The sequence below is a fragment of the Acinonyx jubatus genome, chromosome B4 (genome assembly GCF_027475565.1).
Source record: "Acinonyx jubatus isolate Ajub_Pintada_27869175 chromosome B4, VMU_Ajub_asm_v1.0, whole genome shotgun sequence".
Taxonomy (NCBI): Eukaryota; Metazoa; Chordata; class Mammalia; order Carnivora; family Felidae; genus Acinonyx; species Acinonyx jubatus.
Genome location: NC_069387.1, coordinates 122,920,363 through 122,939,346, shown reverse-complemented (window position 1 = coordinate 122,939,346; position 18,984 = coordinate 122,920,363). Strand labels below are relative to the sequence as shown.

At 43.8% G+C, this 18,984-nt stretch overlaps 1 long non-coding RNA gene across 2 annotated transcripts in view; it reads right to left on the bottom strand.

Moving 5' to 3' along the window:
* Positions 1-1,622: 1,622 nt before the first annotated feature.
* Positions 1,623-18,984, bottom strand: part of LOC106971922 (uncharacterized) — a 59,959-nt gene continuing 42,597 nt past the window's right edge. The window contains exons 3-4 of one of the 2 annotated variants that reach the window (XR_008300452.1): positions 12,245-12,406; positions 1,623-9,774 (exon numbers count right to left, since the gene is read on the bottom strand). This is a non-coding gene — a long non-coding RNA (uncharacterized LOC106971922). Of the gene's footprint in view, positions 12,407-18,984 lie in introns of both variants that reach the window. The other variant, XR_008300451.1, reaches the window with a different exon arrangement.

Below are 18,984 nucleotides of genomic sequence, written 5' to 3'. Positions count from 1 at the left end.
GCACCCCTACTCCAGCCAAGCTGACTTTACCTCCCAGCCCCTAAGACATGTCAGTGTTCCACCCTTCTGTGCCTTTGCTCATGATGTGGTCTCCCCCCTGGGATGCTGTCGTCTGTGAGCCTGTCTCAAATGCCACTTCCGCAGCAAAGCCCCTCTCTCAGCTGGAAATAATCTCCCCTCTCAACGAACTGCCTCCGTTCCTGCCAGCTCCTTCCCTGCCTCCTCCTCCTTCATCTCTGAGGCTTAATGTGATGCTGAAGTAAGATAATGTTCTAGAAAGCTCTTTGCAAACCAGGAGGCACTAACCAAACATGAGGGCTTATGAAGGTTCGTATCTCATCAGCTGAGGAACAAGATTATCGACATGAGGTTCAACATTGCCCAGGATAGGACTCCATGCAGGCAAGTCACAGGGAGCCTTTGCTGAAAGCCAGGCCACTGACTTCTCTCCCTCTTCCTTGGAGCCATGTCTATGGCCTTCCAAATCAGGCTGAGCTAGCTTTCAGCAAGCCAAAGTAAATCTTACTAGGAAGAGAAAACCACAGGAAAGGAAAAATTGGAAGTATCTACTGAACACCTCTGAAGATGGATTTTCATATACCAGGATGATTCTCAGATCTAGCACATCCAGTGTCCCCTTTTTGTGACAAGTATTTTGTGACTTCCCCTTTTGTGTCCTACAGTGAAATTCATAGGTAATGGACATGGCAGTGACTGGCTAACTGCCCGCCAAACCTGCCCCCTCCTCCATCTGGGTGTACTAAGCTGATTTCCCAGCCTGCCTTGGCGAGGTCTTGCCATATGAGTGAGGTTTAGCCAATGGACTGGGAGTGCCACTTCCAGGGGGTGCCTCTTAGCAAAACCCAGGTCTTCCAGATGACCTGAGAAGCCATGGTTTCAAGATGACAGAATCTGATGGTGCAGAGGCCAGCTGCCAAAGGATGCAGCACAAGGACTCAGCACAAGGGAGAAATCAGCTTCTATTGTTTAGGTCATTTATTTCTTACAGCCACCAGCATTGTCCTAACTAATACAATATGGCACAGTTCCATATATCCATGGCTCCCCATCCTGAATAGGTGTAACATTTTAGTGCCAATAAAGAGGAGTTGGGTAGAAATCCGGCCCAGGATGAAGAGATGTGGGTTCTCGTCTGGGTTCTGCCGCCAACTAGCCGAGTGATATGAGTCAAGTTCACTGCCCTCTCTGGGCTTCAGTTTCTAGGACTATAAAATAAAGCGTTGAAGAGATTATCTTTAAGATCCCATCCGGCTCTCGTATTCTAGCTCTGCCTGCCTCCACTGTCTGCCCAGCATGGAACACAGTGCCCGAGACACACAGATGCTCAAAAACCACTTCTTGAATGAGAGAAAAAATTCTTTACTCGATGCAACTCATGACGATACACTTTATCCACTAACAATTGGATAAAGCCATAGCAACAAGCCAGATGAACTATCAGACTCTCCCTTTTTCTGAAACAGGGAGCATCGATAGTATCCTTCCAGAACCTTACACCACTCCTCCTCTCTGCCTCTCCCTACACAGCACTTTCCCCTCCCACCAGTACCTACCTCTCCCACCACCGAGACCCAGGTCCCTGGACCACCTGAAAATTTCTGTTTCTCTACCCTTTCCCATTCTGTCCCCACACCCTCCAGCCGGTCTCTTGAGCCACCAATTGCTATGAGTCCCCAGCAACACTGTGTCATGCCTCACTCCAAGTACTAAAATGCTAAGTATTTATTTTAAGATGGAAGAAAATTAGAGCTCGCAATTAGCACATTTTTCCAATCCATTGCCTAAACCACTGCTGTGTAGTGGAGCCAAGAACAAGTGCTAGTAAAGTTAACACAGTTTATTAAACAGGAAAAGCCATCCAGAGCTGAGCTCATACAGCAGCCACATGTAAGGTCCACCTCCTTCCTGGGACAGCTCCACCCATCAGCCTTTAATGAGGAATAGCACTCGCCTCCAAAAGCCAAACTACATATATCACAAACAGACAGGAGGAAAGAGAGCTGGATTTCTAATCCGACTCTAAGATCTATGAGCTGTGTCACCTCGAGTTGGTCAGACAACCTCTCTCTCAGTGTCCCAACCATAAAATAAAGGAAACCTATCCGATAAGCCTCACAGGACTGTTATAATCACACACACACACACACACACACACACACCAAGATCAAATGTGCTAACATGTGTAAAAGTATTTTCTAAGTCAGAAAAGCTCTATTCTTTTAGAAATAAACGCCTGCTGTACTAGTCTGTTTCAAGGAACAGAAGAGACATATATGTTAAAATACATGGAAACCATAACAGGTATATAACTTAAGATGTTATTGTTATCGTACTATATTTTAAGTTCATATCTTCCTACAAGTGGTATGGATTTTAGCCCAATCTTGTATACCCCTGAATCTCAAACTGTGAGTCAGTTGCTATTTCAGGAATTCTGCCAACAATGGAACCATATTTCAATTATTTAATAAATGCAAATATTTCAAAAGTTTTTTCAAAGGACAAATAGGACATAGTCACTTCCTCGGGAGCTCAGCGTCCAGCTGCAGATGTTGGCATTAAACAGAGCTGAAGTGCTGTGCGCCACCAACAGCATCTATATAGATGGTGCCGCACAAGGTGCTCAGTGGAGGGGAGGTGTCTGATGATTCTCATGAATTTCTCTCATCAAGCCCTTGGTGCAGGACAGTTTTGGCCAAGGAGAAGGGGCCCTTTCTCTAGTTGGAACAAAAGTGATGCTGGTTTGTACATCAGCCTTCTACGCACAGCTAATGTGAGTCAGCCCTCGAAAGTCACTCCTGCTGAGCTAATAAATCAAGTCTCTGAATCCACAAAACTGAAGGCCAGACAGTAGAATGTGGCACATTGACAAAGGTAAATGCCTCTCCGTGAAGCCTGTGAGTGAAGATACAGCTGCCTTTCCTGGCAAGAGCCTTCCACTGCCAAGCTCCTTGTATTTAAACTAGTACAGGGATACCTAGGCTGTCTTACAGGTTGACTACCAGCAGAATAGAATTATCAATGTTCTTTGCTGAAATACATCTAAATTACAAAAAGTAAGTAGCTTGCAAGTCCCAACATTTATCCTTTAAGAGGACATTTTGTGTTCTTCAAATATATTGGTGTTTCTTATAAATTATTTAAGAAAAAAAAATGGTCCCACTATCAAAATGAAAAACTTTGGAAACCTTTGCTCTAGAGTAAGTCATCTCATTTCATTTCAGATCATCTCCCACCAGCACCATGATGGCAGCAGCTCAGGGAGAACTGTATTTTTATTTGTCTGAACACTGTGGGGGTCCAAGCAACCTGACCATGGGGCCTCTTTCTTCCTTTCTAACCAAGCATAACACAGAAAGAGCATTTCCTCACATGGTGAAAGAGGCACTGCTGGGCCTCGGATTGTACAAGTTAATAACTTATCATGTTACTATTTCATGGATGTTGGCAGAAGATGTGAGACTCCTGGGTCAGAGATGAAGAACATTATTGCTCACAGCACAGCAAGCAGCATGGGTAGCAGCACGTTTGCATCAGATGCCGGCCCCCCAAAGTCCACGTGGCAATGGAATCAGGCCCAGAGGGATGCTTGGCACAGAGTGGGTCTGTACTGCAGCTGAGGGGCACAGAGTTTAGGGAATCTACTACTTTTATAGCAAGCAGTAAGCTTGCCTACTCTTTGTCCTAGAGTGAGTTATTACTTCATCCATCAAGGATACTCACTACAAACACAAGTCTGAGATTTGGCTAGGTAAGGAGAAGTCAGGGGCTTGCATTCTTGGTACACCCACCAAGACATGTAGGAGTGTCATGATTTCTAGACTTTGTTTGTTTGTTTGTGTTGCCTCAAGAAACAGCACAGCATTTAGAAAATATCTTAAGGGCAGCTCTTAAAATTAAAAAGTCAGTTTCTCCTGGATGTCACCCCTGATCCTCCCAATTTGATTTGGATCTGCTTTCTCAGAGAATAGAACACTTTATCTCCTGACTGAGCTATACTAGTCAATTTATTTACCCCTCCATGGCACCCTCTACCCACTACACAGTCAGCAGCATGAATGTAAGGGCCATGCCTTCAAATCTATTGTGATTCAGAACACCTAACATGGTATCTGGTACCAGCACGATACTCTGTGCCTAATAATTGTCTGTTGAAAGAATTAGTGGTTTAGAGTATCTTATTTGAACAGGGGCTCCTGAGCCTTGGCAAACCCTACTCCTTCAGTTATATCAGAGTTTAGCAAACCACCATCACAGGTACCCCTATACAGTTCTGTAATGCAGAGTTGGAAAAGACTCATATATATGTGGAAAGCACTTGAAGGCTTTTTAATTCTTCCTCAAAAATCACCCCACTAACTGAATGCACACCACTGGCCAGTGCACACCATCTGCTCTGCTGGTCTCTGCTGATTGTGCCAGATTAAAAAGGTGACTGGAAACAGGGAGGCATGTTGGGTAGACAGGAAAATCAGCTACTCAATCCTTATCTCCAACAATGGTCATTTCCAACAGACCTGGGAGTTTTAGGAAAGCGTATTTAGAGAATATTTTAAATGCATGATTTAAGAGATCATCTGGTAAATTTTCCAAGAAAAAAAAGATTGTGGGCTGAAGTAAAGGACCTCATTTCCAGGAGAGTTCCTTTCCATACAACTTTGTCATTTCAATCTTGAGATCCTATGTTATCAAACACCCCCAACATCATGTTCCAGAGAAAGAGGATTGTTTGAAGCTGGCTTTCTCGGCCTTCCACAGTCATTCATTGGCCCAAGACTTTACCCATGGCCCTTTTCCCTCCCAGCAATATCTGTCCCCCTAATCTCACCAGGAAATCCAGGCCAGCTGCTGATTTCAAGCTTCTTGATCTCCCTGCAATAATGAGTATCCCAGCATGCCCTACAGACCCACTTTGCCAGCTCCCAGACTGCAATGCCAAGTGGAGTAATAAATAGTTGCCATGTGTTGCTGCCCCAACACCCTCAAAAAGGAAGAGCAAACACAATGGCTTATCAACAATACTCACGTGCCCTCACTTGAGATTTCTCATTCCCAGGCCAGGCTCCCAGGTACACACAATACCCACTCCTGTCAATGGAGGTGACGTTAGATGAATGGTTTCTCAGGCCAAGCCCTTAATTGTTTTTTCATATCAGTATTATATTTTTATAATTCTGATGAATCTAGGGTCAACTTATTACGATAGGAGGGGATTTACTAGCTAGAGTAAAAAGCATGGATTTATAATAAAAAGTCTATTGGTTTAAATCTCTTTTTACATTCCTACTAGTTGGGAGACATTGGCCAAGATGCCTTCCTGTTTCTGAGATTCAGCTTTATCACTGTACAGGGGAACCAACAAATATATACCATTGGCCTATGTGGACATTAAAATGAATAACTCATGAAGCATGCTTAATAAATGTTTGTTCCTTTCTCTAATGCTCTGTGTCTGTATGAGGGTCAGAAGTACCAGGGCCCAGACAGTTTTCCAAAACCTAAAAAAAATAACAAAGCTGAATTAAGAATATGAAGAGGTGGGGTGCCTGGGTGGCTTGGTCAGTTAAGTGTCCGACTTCGGCTCAGGTCATGATCTCACAGTTCATGGGTTCATGCTCTGCTTCAAGATCTTTGCTGACAGCTCAGAGCCTGGAGCCTGCTTCAGATTCTATGTCTCCCTCACTCATGCTCTGTCCTTCTCTTTCTCTCTGTCAAAAACAAACATTAAAAAATTAAAAAAAAAAAAAAGAATGTGAAGAGGTAACCCATAGAATGGGAGAAAATATTTGCAAATCATGATAAAGGACTAGTTCCAGAATACATTAAGTACTCTTACAACTCAGCAATAAAAAGACAACCCAATTTTATGACTACAGCTTTGTAATATAGCTTAAAATCTGGAATCATGATGCCTCCAGTTTTTGTTTTTCTTTTTCAGTATTGCTTTGGCTATTTGGGGTCTTTTGTGATTCCATACAAATTTTAGGATTGTTTGTTCTACCTGAGTAAAAAATGCTGGTGGTATTTTGATAGGGATTGCATTAAATGTGTAGATTGCTTTGGGTAGTATAGACTACCGACCCATGAGTATGGAATGTTTTTTCACTTCTTTGTATCGTCTTCAATTTCTCTCACAAGTGTTCCATAGTTTTCTGAGTACAAATATTTTATCTCTTTAATTAGGTTTATTCCTAAGTATCTTATTGCTTTTGGTGCAATTGCAAATGGGATCAATTCCTTGATTTTTTTTCTGCTGCTTTGTTAGTGGTTTATAGAAATGCAACAGATTTTATGGGGCCCCTGGGTGGCGCAGTCGGTTGAGCGTCCGACTTCAGCCAGGTCACGATCTCGTGGTCCGGGAGTTCGAGCCCCGCGTCAGGCTCTGGGCTGATTGCTCAGAGCCTGGAGCCTGTTTCCAATTCTGTGTCTCCCTCTCTCTCTGCCCCTCCCCCATTCATGCTCTGTCTCTCTCTGGCCCAAAAATAAATAAACGTTGAAAAAAAATTAAAAAAAAAAAAGAAATGCAACAGATTTCTGCACATTGATTTTATATCCTGAGACTTTACTGAATTCATGTATTAGTTCTAGCAATTTTTGATGGAGTCTTTTGGGTTTTCTACAGAGTATCATGTTGTCTGCAAATAGTGATAGTTTGACTTCTTTCTTGCTGATTTAGATGCTTTTTATTTCTTTTTGTCGTCTGATTACTGAGGCTAAGACTTTCAGTACTGTTAAGTAGTAATGGTGAGAGTGGACATCCTTGTCTTGTCCCTGACCATAGGGGAAAGGCTCTCAGTTTTTCCCCATTTAGGATGATAATAGCTATGGCTCTTTTGTATGTGGTCTTTATGGTGATGAAGTATGTTCCATCTATCCCTACTTTGTTGAGGATTTTTATCAAGAATTGATGCTGTATTTTGCCAAATGTATGGTACTGACACAAAAACAGATGCAGATCAATGGAACAGAATAGAAACCCCAGAAATGGACCCACAACTATATGGTCAACTAATCTTTGACAAAGCAGGAAAGAATATCCAATGGGAAAAAGTCAGGCTCTTCAACAAATGGTGTTGGGAAAATTGGATGGCAACATGCAAAAGAAACTGGACCACTCTCTTACACTGTGCACAAAAATAAATTCAAAATGGATGAAAGACCTAAACATAAGACAGGAAGCCATCAAAATCCTAGAGGAGAAAACAGGCAACAACTTCTTTGACCTTGGCTGCAGCAACTTCTTACCTGACATGTCTCTGGAGGTAAGGCAAACAAAAGCAAACATAAACTATGGGGACTTAATCAAAATAAAAAGCTCTGCACAGCAAAGGAAGCAATCAACAAAACTAAAAGCCTACAGAAAGGAAGAAGATATTTGCAAATGACATATCTGATAAAGGGTTAGTATCCAAAATCTATAAAGAATTTATCAAACTCAACACCCAAAACCAAATAACCCAGTTATGAAATGGGAAGAAGACATGAATAGACACTTTTCCAAAGAAGACATCCAGGTGACTAACAGACACATCGCTCATCATCAGGGAAATATAAATCAAAACCATGATGAGATACCACCTCATGGCTAAAGCTAACAACACAAGAAACAACAGATGTTGGTGAGGATGCAGAGAAAGGGGAACCCTCTTGCACTGTTGGTGGGAATGCAAACTGGTGCAGCCACCCTGGAGAACAGTATGGAGGTTCCTCAAAAAACTGAAAATAAAACTATCCTATGACCCATCAATTGCATATTAGGTAATTACCCAAAGGATACAAGAATACAGATTTTTGTTTACAGCAGCATTATCAACAATAGCCAAACTATGGAGAGAACCCAAATGTCCACAATCAATGATAGATAAAGAAGATGTGATATATGTATCTATATATAGATATAGGTATATAGATAGATAGATGATATAGATAGATAGATAGATAGATAGATAGATAGATATAGATGCACACACACATACAATAATGGAATATAACTCAGCTATCAAAAAGAATAAAATCTTGCCATTTTCAATGACATAGATGGAGCTAGGATGTATTATGCTAAGTGAATTAAGTCAGTCAAAGAAAGACAAATACCATACGATTTCACTCATGTGGAAATTAAGAAACAAAACAGATGAACATACGGAAACAGGGAAGAGGAGAGAGGGAAACAAATCACAAGAGACTCTCTTAACAATAGAGAACAAACTGAGGGTTGATGGAGGGAGGTGGGTGGGAGATCGGCTAGATGGGTGATGGGTATTAGGAGGTCACTTGTGATGAGCACTGGGTGTTGTATGTAAGTGATCAATCACTGAATTCTACTCCTGACACCAATATTGCACTGTATGTTAACTAACTAAAATTTAACTAAAAATAAAAAGACAATCCAATTTTTTCAAAAGGCAAAGGATCTGAATACACATTTCTCCAGGGAAGATATGCAAATAGCCAATAAGCATATGAAAAGATGCCCAACACCATTACTTATCATGGAAATGCAAATCAAAACCACAAGACACCACGTTACAATCACTAGGGTGGCTACGATCAAAGACAGATTGGTGAGAATATGGAGAAACCGGAACCTTCATTTGTGGCTTGGCACAAACAGCTTGGCAATTCCTCGCAACGACTGAGCAATTTCACTCCAGGTACCTACCTACCCAAGAGAAATAAAAACACATGTTCAATCACAAATGCGTTCACAAATGGTCAGAGCAGCGCTATTCACAACAGCCAAAAAACAGAAACCATCCAAAGGCCCAATGGATGAATGAGTACATCAATGTGGTCTATCCATACAATTAAATATTATTCAGCCATAAAAAGGAATGAAGGACTGATTCGTGCTACAACATGGATGAACTTTGCAAAAATTATGCTAAGTGAAAGAAGACAATCACAGAAGAACACCTACTATATGATTCCAATTGATATGAAATGCCCATGGCTGGCAAAGCTACAGAAATGGAAAGTAGATTCGTGGTTGTGTAGGGCTTCAGGGGAAGAGAGGGAGAGAGGGAGGGGGACTGCTCATAGGGATAGTATTTCTCTGGGAGTTTATATAAATACTCTAAAACGAACAGCAGCGATAGATGCACGGTTCTGTGAATATACTAAAAATTGCTGAAATGTACATTTTAAACAGATGAATTTTGTAGATCAATTATATCCCAACAAAGCTGGGGGTTTTATTATGTTTATTTTTTTTAAAGACAGAGAGAGCGTGCGAGCAGGGGAAAGGCAGAGAGAGGGTGACACAGAATCCAAAGCAAGATCCAGGCTCTGAGCTGTTAGCACAGAGCCCGACGCGGGGCTGGAACCCCTGAAACTGTAAGATCACGACCTGAGCCAAAGTCAGATGCTTAACCGACTGAGCCACCCAGGTGCCTCCCCCCAAGTAAAGCTGTTTTTTTTTTTTTTTAAAAAAAGGACTCACCCAATGGGACCAAAACCTGGTTCTCCCTGCAGAGAGACCAGACCCACTGTCTAGAGAAACATTGCCATTCCTGAAAGGTGGGAAAGTAACCTTAGCCCCCTCTGATTTGGACCCCAGGCAGCAACCATATCTAGGACCCAACTCACGTTTGCAAAGAAGAAAGGGGTGTACATCCTGATGGAAGGTGAGAAAGGAGAATGCGTTGTTCAGGGTCGGCTCATGTGGGTTCTCTGCACATGCTCCTGGGCCGTGCGCAGCCAGGGTGAAAGCAGCAAGCTCTCACTCTGTGGGATGTGCAATCACCTCGGTGGCTGCAGGGAAACGTGATTGTACCCTAACAATAATTTTTTATTCTGCCATTATGAAGGTATATTGCCATGTCAGGAGGAATGAAGTAATGTTATTTAAAAGTTTGTTAGATTGATTAAACCTTTCAAATGTTTGAGGACCTCCATTTGCGCTCTTGCCCCTGTTCCTGAAACAATTAGGGCAGACCTGTCTACTGCACACATTAGTAGCTGAGCTGGGACTATAATGGGGGATGAACCCCACTTGCAAGCCACCTCCCTAAATCAAGTCGCCATGTTCTTCTTGTACCTCGATGTTAGAATAATCTCCAAACTGGTCTTTCTACTTCCCCCTTCTGCCGCCCTGGCCCCGCCACAGTCACCTAAAAAGATGACTATGGTCACCTTGACCTGAAAAGGTGATCACCTGGGGGCACCTGGATGGCTCAGTCGGTTGAGCTTCCGACTTCAGCTCAAGTCATGATCTCACAGTTCCTGAGTTCAAGCCCCACGTCGGGCTCTGTGCTGGCAATGTGGAACCTGCTTTGGATTCTCTGTCTCCCTCTCTCTCTCTCTCTCTGCCCACCCCCCGCTTGAGTTCTCTCAAAAATAAATAAATAAACATTAAAAAAAAAAAAGGTGATCACCTAAAGTGATCCTTTTAAAACATGAGTCAGATACAACCCCTCTACTCAAAGCCCCAAAATGGTTAAAAGCCAGTGTCCTCACAACAGTGTGAGGAGGTGCCCTCCCCTGACCTCCTTTTCCACACACTCCTGCTCACTCACTCACTCACTCACCAACTCCACACATGCCTCTCTTTTTCTTTTTTTTTTTTAATGTTTATTTGTTTTTGAGAGAGAGACAGAGAGACAGTGCGAGCAGAGTTGGGGCAGAGAAAGAGAATCCAAAGTAGGCTCCAGGCTCTGGGGCTTGAACCCACGGACCGAGAGATCATGACCTGAGCCGAAGTCAGGTGCCACATGTGCCTCTCCGATAGTCCTCAAACTCCCCCAGGCAGGCTCCTCCTCAGAGCCTTGGTACTCACTGTTTCCTCTACCTTTAACGTTTTTCCCCCAGATGCGACAGAGCACACTCCCTCCATGGTTTCAAGCCCTTGGGTAAATATCTTCTTAGTGGGAACTGCCCTGACCACCTATTTAGGATCAAACTCTAGTAATTACCCTTCCTCCTTTCCCATTTTACTTCTCTTCCTACTGCTTACCATCATCTATCACACTATATAATTTACAGATTTATTTCATTATCTGTCTCACCTTTAAAAAGCAGGGAAGTTCCATAAAGTCTGATCCATTCACAGCTGTATCCAAAGCACCTCGTAGGTATTTGAGAAGTCCCCAATGAATGGGTGAATGAATTAATGGATGAGTAGTGCTTTGCCTCAAAAGTAGCAGCTTCAACTTTTAAGGGCTGGGCAGAGATTAAAAAACCAGTCAGATCAAGAAGACCTTTTTCCAGGGTGAACAAACTGGGAGAGCTGATATCCTGGAAGGCAGGTGGGTGGGAGGACCCAGCAATGTCAAATGCCACCAGAAGCAGAGCAAGATAAACTGAACAGTGAAGCTGAATAGAAGGATGAGTACAAGGATCTGGCTTGAAGACTTCCCCATGAAAACCTACTGCAGAAATATTAAGCGCCATTTTGGTTGTCGTGACTATTAGCCACATTATTACTAAGTTCTCGGGTGAGATCTGAGCAATCTTACAGTAACAGTGGTGAAGAGTAGTGTTATCTGATGTAACTTTTTGCATCTTTCTATAAACAGCTGTAGAATGCCCAACTTCATGGTGATTCTAGGAAGCAAGCTCAGGTCATAGGACGCACATCTTATTATGGCACTGTATACATATTTATTCGTTACCATCGCTGCTTAAGTATGACTGGGAACATTGCAGAACACTGTTAGACATTTTGTCTCTTTTGTGTTCCTGTCAGCACAGTGTCAGGATTTAGGAAAGGATTGATCTGGAGTCAGAAAGTACCTGAGTTGAAAAATCATCAATCAATGATTGAAAACAATCCTGTGTGTCAGTCACCACTCCAGCTGCTTTCTGCTTTCACATGATAAATAAGGTAGTCTTCAGAACAAGCTAGTGAGGAAATATTATTATTCCAATATATGGCAAGAGCTCAGGCCATGAAGTCACACAGCCTGGGTTTTCATTGCTACTTACCAGTCATGTGTCCTCGGACATCCTTTTTAACCTCTCTGGGTCCTGTAATAACAGCATCTATCTTGTGGGAATAAAATGAGGATTAAAACAAAAGGATATGTATAAAGTTCTCAACGTAGTAAGTAGCAAGCTCTCAGAAAGTATTTTGTTACGACAATTAGTGACAATTGAACCTGAAAGAGCCTGGCTAAGTAATTTGCCCCAAGTATCCTAGCTAGTAAATGAGAGAGTCTAGATTTGAACCCACCTCTTCCATGACCTAAATAATTCTTTCCCCAACTCATCATAGTCACCTCACCATATTTTCCAGTTGTGGGGGTGGGCATCCCTTGTTGAATATGAAAGTTACATAGCAAGCTGGGAGGGTCTTCTGCTCACGGTGATGTCAGGTCAGGCTTCAGTCCTCTGGGACCTCTACTGGACTAGCCCATCCAAAAGGGCTCACCTGCATATCTGGTGCCTGTACAGGGATAATGGGTTGCTGGGCTTACCAAAGATGCTGGGACAGCCACAAAATACAGCACCAAGTCACCAACTGCTGACTCTTCAGGAAAAGTCCTGCTGTACAGAACACATACACATTCCCACCACCACCCGTGTCTCTGCTTTATGATAATACCTAAGGTGTCAACTCCTTGAAATCAAAAACTATTGTGCACTGGTCAATCCTGGCCCCCCAGAATTGCGACTAGGATGTGGCATACGCTTAATAAATATTTGTGGATAAAGGCAGGGAAGGGGGAGATGGAAGAAGGGGAGAGTAGAAGGGAGAGGGAGAGAGGGAATGAGGAAAGTCTTCCCAGGAATGTATGTTGGTATTTTAAAAAAATAGAAGGATATGTTTCTTTCCACTATGAGCCCTGCCTCTTGCGGGTCCATGTTCCACTTTTCAAACAAGGAGACCATCTCCTTCCTAACGTACCCCCAGAGAAAAGGACAGTGTCTCCCATGTGACGCATAGAAACCACCCTCTACCCCGCCACCATCACTATTTTCCAGCTTGTCAGTCAAAGCCAATGAGCACCAGAGCCTGGCCAATCACTGTACAGCTTGACATTGCCCATCCCCATGGGACCCTCCCCGCAGCGGACTCAGGGTAAATTGCATCAGAACCTCAGGTAGAACCTGGCATCTGTATTTCTTAGAGCTCGTCAGTTGATTCCAATGCACAGCCAAGAAGCTGCAACTGAGAATGACAGCCACTTGTCTGGAGGATGGACAACTCTTGATTCACACACACACACACACACACACACACACTTCAAAATCTAGCTCTTAGAGCCCACAGAGGTGTGTAGTCCCACTTCATCTGAACTCCTCTTAACATGCCTTAGCTACCCACCTTCTTCTCCACATTTTAATTTTCATTCGGTTTGTACTTGTCATCTCTTCTGATCGTAAATTCCCGGAGGATAGGATTTTTCTTCCTCCACCCCGTGAGCACCTAAGAGCACCTGGCGTGTACTGACGCTCGGCCAGCTGCTGACTGCGCGAGCAAGCAGCAGGCCTGAAGGCAGGCAGGCATTTGGAGTGGAGGAGCTGGTCTCACAGAAAATCCTACAAGGATTTTCCTACACATCTTTGGCTTTTCTTCTCTGATTCTTCCCTTTTCCTCTGCTCTGGCACTGGACATTCCTACCCATTTCCTGGCTCTCCGGCAAAGTGGGGAGATCCTGGCCCAGAACCCAATTTCTCAGCATTGGGCTGTGTCAACCCTGCTGAGAGGCTGCTGCTTTAAATAAATGCATCTGGGCATTTCAGACTTGCAGTGCAGACCCACCTCGATCCTTGTTACAGCTTCAGATCATTTGAAGCGGCTCAAGAGGGAATGTGAAGGCCCAGACTCCCACAGAGAGGCAGCTAATAAGCTAAAGGGAAAGGAGAATGTCTAACTGAATGGGGGGCAACAGGGATCCTGGCCAAAATTCCCCATCGAAGACACAAAAATCAATTTTGAATGGATTTGGACAGACAGTCCTGCCAGGACATTCCAGTGGCGTCTAAACACCAGCGGTGGACGAGGAGAATGTGTGTTGTTCTGTAGGATCGCCTGGGCTGCCAGGGAACTTGATACCTCTAGCTTGGCCCTCTGTCCCCAGCCTCTGACACCCCTCCCCCTTCCAAAGACCCTCTGGCTGCCTGAGTCACTATAATATATCGCATTCCCCCCCCCCCCCACCCCAAGGAGTAAGTCTACTGCTAGCCTCAGGATAAGCGGTTTCTTGCACTTTTGCTTCCTATTAGGCAGAGAAAATGAGTGGAGATGCCACAATTAGGCCCAGAGCCAGTAAACCAGGTAAAGCTTTTGGACTCAAAACCAAATCCACATGAAACCTAAGAAAAGAGCTTCTTCCTCCCTCCCCAGTTTCCACGTCTTGTTAGGCAGCCGAAGAACTGTGCCTACTCCCACCCTCCTGCGTGAACCACAGAAGTGTCACTATGCAAGGAAAGGCAAATGTGTTTGCTCTATGATGCAAACTCCAGAAGATTGATAGTGCCTGAGGGGAAGCAGCCTTCCCTGAGGCTCAGTGGAAAATTACAATTGATTAGTGATGTCTGCTACGTGCCTGAAAATTACAGTTGATTAGTCATGTCTGCCATGTACCCGGAAAGGAGACTGTAGAGTGTTCACCGTGTTTTTGTCAACCTCCAGGGCGAGATCCAGGCTCCCCGCTAGTAGGAACGGAATTCCCACACGATGGTGACACTGGCACTGCTGTAGTAGGTAGTGTAGCTTGGGTGGGAAGTTGAAGCACAGCTGGTTCTCTTCCATGGGATGGGCTCTTCCTCTCTTTCCTTCATAACTGAGGAAATGAGATAACCCCCTTAGTTGGGGGCATCCTGCATTTCTGAGGACAAAGGAGGGGGAGGTGGAAGACAAGACATGGGTGGCTCTGGGAACATGAGCAAAGGGAATTCTCCAGACTCACATCCCAGCTTCCCGGTCAGAAAGAAGCCAGGGAAGAACAAGGGCTCAGGCTCTAGGGAGAGGTAACTTGCATTGCCATGCTTTCCTCCCACCCCTCCACCCCCCACTACAGACCTGGAGTACAACCTACAAGCTGGGGAAAGCCTTATTAAAGAAGAGTCCAACCAAAAAAAAATTTTTTTTTCCAAAGCCACAGTGAACCATGAATTGGACCTGAATGTAAAAAACAGCTTCTGTTTTCTTTGTTGGTTGGCCTGTTCTTTGCTTTTTCAAACAAAAACAATAACAAGAAGGCTGAACTGCAGTAACTTTGATGCTATCTGATGGCATTTGGCCCTGCTCCTACAACCTCCCTGCTTGTCTATGTCTGAGTAAAAACAAAATGCAAGTATGTTATCTGGGGTGGGAAGAAAGGCATGCATTCTCATTATCACATTAACAGATTAGACTCCAAGAGCAGGCCCCGAAGAAACACGGACAGGATGTGCACATTTCTACAGGGAGGGAAGAAGGTCAGAAAAGGCCAGACAAGGGGAGCCTGGATGGCTCAGTTGGTTAAGCATCTGACTCTTGATTTCAGCTCAGGTCATGATCTCACCATTCATGGGTTCAAGCCCCGCATCAGGCTCTGCACCGACAGTACAGAGCTTGCTTGGGATTCTCTTTTTCCCTCTCTCTCTGCCCTTCCCCTGCTTGAGTGCTCTCTCTGTCTCTCAAAATAAATAAACATTAAAAAATATATTTAAAATTTTTTTTAAAAAGAAAGAAAGAAAATGCCTGATGAGAGGAAAGAGTCTGGTGCCTCGGTGTGGTGTTCTGAAAACAGGGGTCAATGAGGTGACAACTGACAGTAGGTTAGATGAGGAAGGGGCATACCTGGCCAAGAGATCTGAAAGAAGCCCAGATGAGACAGTCAGGTGGCACTTATGTCTCCATTTTATTGAGAAACAGCTCCAGATTCCCAATTTCTCAGCATGTTTCTGCCACGTCCCCATGTAACCTATTGCTGTTGAAAATAACCACTACTGGGGTGGCCTGTTAAAAAGATGTTAACTTGCTGCCTCTTCATCAGAGATACAATAGCTTTCTTTATTGAAAAAATACATACACACACACAGCAGGGGAATTTGACCCACTGAGACCCCACAGAAAGACCTCTTTGGACAGTTAGAGTTTCAACTCGAGGTCTCTGGGCTTCAACAGACTCCTGGAGACTCCTGGGAGCTTTGCTGAGACCTTTCTTAAGGTTTGGCAAGATTCAGTTTTCCTTCCATCAGGTATTTCCTACCTTACAAAAGGAAAAATTCTTAGCTTCTGTATTTAGAAATTTAATACCAATAAAAACAGGGCCGTTTATACATGAAAGACGGAAAACCATCCTCAGGAGGCACCTCAGCTTTGGTCAGTCAGTCAGCAGGGTGTGCTGACCGCATGGCTTTCTCTCTGCACCACACTGAGCAAGGCACAGACAGAGGAGCTGAAGGCTTGGCCCCCGAGGGCAACAAGCAAATTCCCTTCATTCAACAGAAAAGAGCTGACTCCTTTCTATAAGCAAGGCATTGTGCTTTGGAAAAAGAAGCTCTATTAGACAAGGGCCCTATTTTCTGAAATATATACAAATAACTCTAGGAAATGGAAAAATGTGGTAGGAGTTATAAGACAGATTTAGAGAAAGTGCTCAGGACCATGAGTTAAGAGGGGAACAAGCTTCCAGCTGACATAACCCAAAAAGACCCTGTGGAGAAGATGGCAGTTGAGTTAGGGATGGAAGGATTGGCTCCTCAGAGTGGGTTTCTCTCAGAAATGAGGGAGGGAGGTGAGGTGGTGAAAAACATGAGTGCTAGAACCAGGATGCCTGGGTTTAAGCACAGTCTCCACCGCCACCCCATCAACAAGCGTACTTATGTTTCTGAGCCTCAGTTTTTCTCATCTGTGAATTGGGGCCAATAATATTTACCTCTTAGGGATAAATGAAAGGATTAAATGGGGGAATTAATGAAAAATTCTTGGCATAGAAAGTGCTCAAGAAATGTTACCCCATAATTAGTTTTTCAAAAGATGGTGATCATGAGAACTGTAAAAGATGGCTGACAGATGTAAAGTCTTGCTTGACAGGGGAAGAAAGCCTGGGTCACAGGTATACAATCAGAAGTTTTGATCTGCTCCCAAAAGTACCATGCTGAACGAGATAACTTAGAAGGAACACTTCCCAGAACCCAAGTCACAGGGAGTAAAGCCATTATCAAGGCAAGGAGAGCCTCTCATGGGGGAACAAGAAGGTCCTTTGGCCCAAATATCACTATCAAAAAGGCCTCAAGTTTACACTTTTGATATTACTTCCAACTGAGTTATGCACAGAAACACAGAGAGCCATTGGCATAGAATGTGAACTTATGTAAACATTTAATTCCACCAACATGTGGGAATCTCTTTCTTTTTAATAAACCAGGTGTCTCAAAAATACGGAAGTGGCCCAGGCTCCTCTTGACCTTTGAGAGGTTATAAGGCAACTTTAGGTAGCCTGAGGTCTCTAATCAAGTCCAGTCACTGATGGGGAGTCAAGTGAACAGCAGTCATGCAGTGTCTGACCTAAAGCAGCCATGCTCTTAAGCCTCGTTATCATATGTGGACTTGTAGAAATGAGACCACTAGGCTTACCTGCTCTAACAATAGCATGAGCAAGAGCATAGAAGCAAGGAGCCAGGTACGTGCAAGGGAAAGAAAGTCATGAAGGCTGGTCAAGTATGGAGCCCATGAAAAGAAAAAGAAACCCCAGGGTTCAGAATCCAAGTGGGAATCAGATAATGGAGGAGAGAAAGACTAAAAATTCATGCCAGCTTTTATTGGTGTTCACCAATTTACACAGTTACCAGTGGAATCAAACTGAGTCATTTATCAGTTCCTCACTTGTCACCATTAATTCTGGAAAAGCATTCTTCACTTCCATCATCTCAACCGTCTTAAAAAGTTCTGTCATCACTTCATGTGCCCCTTCCTCATCCTAGGAACTGCCCTGGATGTTCCTTCCCATCTCCTAGATGTATTATTTGCTCAGATATCAAGGAATGAAATGCCCAAGGAGTGAAATCTGCCCATGGCCATTAAGCCATTCATTGCAGAGGCATTGCCTGGTTTGACTTCTTGGTCTTTTTAAAATTTACCAAATACTTTTCTGTCTATGTAATCTATTTGATGAGGGTCAAGTTTTAGAGATCAAGGTATAAAGACCAAAAATTCAGACACATGTTTAGGCAAAGTACTTTTATTACAAAAGGCAGTCTAAGAGGTGTAACTTGGACTGCAATAGAGAATATTCTAGGATATTTCAATGGCTTGTGAAACCATGAGGCAGAATGTTGAAATAGGATTCTTCCAGAAAACCTGGGATGAAAAGTATGAAAGAGATGGTGAGTTGCCTTCCAAATGCCCATTCTCCCCTCAGAGGCAGGAAAGAGGAGATTGCAATTGTTAGTTGACCCATCCTCCTGTATGACCTCAGTCCAAGAAGTGTTGGTCAAAGTGTTATATGAGATTTTCATACTTTAACCCTCCAATTGTGGCCCAGTAGGTCCCAGTTCCAACTGCTGAAGCCTCCCTCTCCTTCAGGCTCCCTTGACAAATCGTCTCCACATCTCATGAGGGCCATGCTGGAATCCCACCCCGGGCAGATCTGACCCTAGGTTTCTCTCAGCACTGCCTGGCTGGCTGGACCAGCCTACTCTTGGACCACCTCTACCCAAGGGCAAAGCAGAACAAGGGAGCCCAAGTGGAGAGGAGACCTCTGAAGTCATAGTCAGATGATCTATAATGGCCAGGGCTATGACTGTCTAATGACAGAAATTCAGCAAACAGAACAGCCTATAGTATATAAGACTATAGTATATTGGAAGTAGTTACTTCCAATAAAGGGAGGCAGGGGAACAGGATGCCCATAGAGATGGCTGTCAGCTGTTGTCAGTGTTCTATTCTCCATGCTTGTAGTCTTATTTAAAATAAATTACTACCTGGGGCACCTGGGTGGCTCAGTTGGTTAAGCATTTGACTTCAGCTCAGGTCATGATCTCACAATTTGAGTTCAAGTCCCACATCAGGCTCTGAGCTGACAGCTC